This window comes from Capra hircus, unplaced genomic scaffold, assembly GCF_001704415.2.
Source record: "Capra hircus breed San Clemente unplaced genomic scaffold, ASM170441v1, whole genome shotgun sequence".
In the NCBI taxonomy this organism is placed as follows: domain Eukaryota; kingdom Metazoa; phylum Chordata; class Mammalia; order Artiodactyla; family Bovidae; genus Capra; species Capra hircus.
In genome coordinates, this window is record NW_017196276.1 from 3,348 (window position 1) to 6,458 (window position 3,111).

The 3,111-nt window shown below is 42.3% G+C and overlaps 1 pseudogene; it reads left to right on the forward strand.

Annotated features, from left to right (window-relative positions):
• The first annotated feature begins 343 nt into the window (after positions 1–343).
• On the forward strand, positions 344–1,252 carry LOC108634977 (annotated as a pseudogene).
• Positions 1,253–3,111: the final 1,859 nt, after the last annotated feature.

Here is a 3,111-nt window from a genome sequence, read left to right on the forward strand (position 1 = left end):
ACACACATTGACTTGGACCATATGCTTCTCAAATTTTTAATTTAACTAAAGTGACAAATTTTTATTTTCATCAGTTCCCATAGTAAGGATCTATGTTTCAAATATTTATTTGATCAGGGTCTTGAGTCCACAAGATGGCAGTGTCTTCTCAGGGACCCTGCTCATGTATTCCTTCCCGTGTGTGTGTGTGTGTGTGTGTGTGTGTGTGTGTGTGTGTGTGTGAGAGAGAGAGAGAGAGAGAGAGAGGGGGGGGGGGTGGGGGAGGGAGAAAGGGAGGAGAGAGGAGGAGCTTGGTGGTGTGTTGCATGGGTAATGAAAAGTCTCTTTTGTCTTTGATAGAACAGGCTCCTTTTATGATTTCTAAAGCAGAAGAATTGAAATGTCTGAGCTCAACTCTTTTTTTGTTTGTTTGTTTTTTTAGGGCTTAAAATTTGAATCCTTAGTGAACCAGAGGGGGAAAGAATGATGAAATCCTCAAGAGTTTTATTAGTGATCCTGTGGCTTCACTTAATCTGTAAGTTTGGGGCATTTCTATGGGACCATAAAATAACTATTTGGAGTCATTGTCCCTTCTAGACTTACGGAGAAACATGAACACTATTTCCCTTAAATAAGGGATGGTAGATGTGGGAGGCCTGTGAAAAGGTAACTTGAATTCTGGAGAGGAGGCATCCACTACCTAACCCACCTTCTCTGAGCGTTCACTGTCTCTTTGCACAGCGGTGAGCAGCCAGCAGAACACCGTGGAGCAGAGTCCTGCGTCTCTGCCTGTCCCAGAGGGAGCCGTCGCCTCTCTCGGCTGCACTTATTCTGACAGTAATTCTCAGTACTTCACATGGTACAGACAGTACCCTGGGAAAGGACCTGAGTTTCTGCTGGCAGGTGTATGCCGACAAAGACAAAGAGGAAGGAAAATTTACAGCGCAGTCCAATAAAACCAACAAGCGTGTCTCCCTGCGTATCAGAGACTCCGAGCCCAGCGACTCAGCCACCTACCTCTGTGCAGTGAACACACAGTGCTCCCCAGGCACCTGCCGCCTGTGCCCAAACCTGCTGGGGCCCCGGCAGCGCCTCTTGGAGAGCTTAGGCTGCAGGGCACAGACATTCTGTCACCTCTCTAGATGTGAATGTGGATTAAGAGTAACCGTGGAGAAGGTTTGATTGATTAGGGAAATATTTTCAAAATTCTGAAACAGTTGATTCTGAAGGGAAATTAAACAGACAGTTTGGTCTGAATGACTGAAATATTTTTCAATCTTCTCATTGTACTCTAGTTTTGTACCATAACTTTACTCACTGGAATTGGAATTATGATGCTTTTATATATGACAATATTTTAATATGATAACTGAGATACTCCCTCATAGTTCCTGGTACATTTTGCTCTTTCCTCATGCAGTTATTCAAGATGTTTGATATTCATTGCTTTAGGAAATAATGGAAAAACATAAATGCAGAAGTCTTTTTTTTTTAATGTGGACCATTTTAAAGCCTTTATTGAATTTGTTGCAATATTATTTCTATTTTATGTTTCTTGCTTTCTGGCTGTGAAGCATGTGGGATCTTAGTGCCCAGACCAGGGATTGGAAGGCACACAAGTGGAAAGAGAATTGGAAAGTCCCCCTGCATTGAAAGGCCAAGTGTTAACCACTGGACCTCCAGGGAAGCCCCAGAAAGGAGTCTTAAGCAGCTATTCTGAGAAAGCTGTGAGTCATGAATTATTTTAGTTATAGATCTGCCGCCTCATCTTCACCCATCTTCATCTTCAACTGCAGCCCCATTGGTGGATTAGATAAGGATACATTTGATGGGTGGATGGAAGGATTAACATCAGAAGGTGAGAACTGGTTGAAACAAAAAGCCTAGACAGTTGCAGGAATTCAGATCAGAGGTTTATGTTACCATTTTTGAGTAAAGGCTGAGTAGAACTCAAAGTTCCAGGTGTGAGCCTTGTGGGAGAGTGCATTGATTCCTATGTACGTGAGTGTGGCTGGGGATGGTAGAGAGAATTAGCTACAGCCATAGAATATCCTACACCCACAGCAGGGTGTAGGGGTACAGATTTCCTGAGAAGGATCTCTGAGTAACCAATGTTATGGTGATTAAAGACCTACATGGATCAGTTATCAAAGACCATATGGTATTGAGGATGTTTTAGAAAATGTTGGTGAGAGAGCTGGGAATACCAACAGGGATATGAATACCCACCCTCTCCCGACTCATTGGCACGGTGGAATTGTCCTATAACTTATGCCAAAGTCCAGGAAAAATGTTTGTGATCTGATGGAAATCAACTGACGCTTTCGAACTGTGGTGTTGAAGACTCTTGAGAGTCCCTTGGACTGCAAGGAGATTAAACTAGTCAATCCTAAAGGAAATTAACCCTGGTCACCTGATGCAAAGAGCTGACTCATTGGAAGACCCTGATGCTGGGAAAGATTGAAGGCAGGGAGAAAGGGATGACAGAAGAAGAGACAGTTGGATGACTCAATAGACATGAGTTTGTGCAAGACTTAGGAGATGGTGAGGGACAGGGAAGCCTAGCATGCTACTGTCCATGGGGTCGCAGAGTCAGATATGACTGAGTGACTGAACAACAACAAATAAATCCAGGGAAAAAAATTAGAAGTCACAGTCGTCATAAAGCTGAAGTAGTGTTCTGTTAGACACGACATTGTTTATTTAGTCCAAAAAGCGGAAAAAGCTGGAAATGACTAATTAAGATTTTTACTCAGTTTTGTTCACATAGTCACTGACTAAAAGGATGTAAAAGTATAAAAGGCTACAGCCCATGGGGTCGCACAGAATCAGACACAACTGAAGCAACTTAGCATGCAAAGAAGGATGTAATCTAATCAGAATTTACTTCAAATTCTCAGTCTGGAAATTTATGACTCAGAAATATTTCCAAATCATGGAAAAAGCACTTGAAAGGCAATGAGAAAGAGCATGAAATGTATTGAGCTCAAGATACTCGAATTCTCTTTCCACTTGTGTGTCTTCTGGTGCCACTGGAAAGAACCTGTTTTGTGGTGCTGGCCTGATTATCTTTTGTTGCTAATGAGTGACTTGATTTCAGGCTATACTCATATATATTTCAGGATAGGTTTA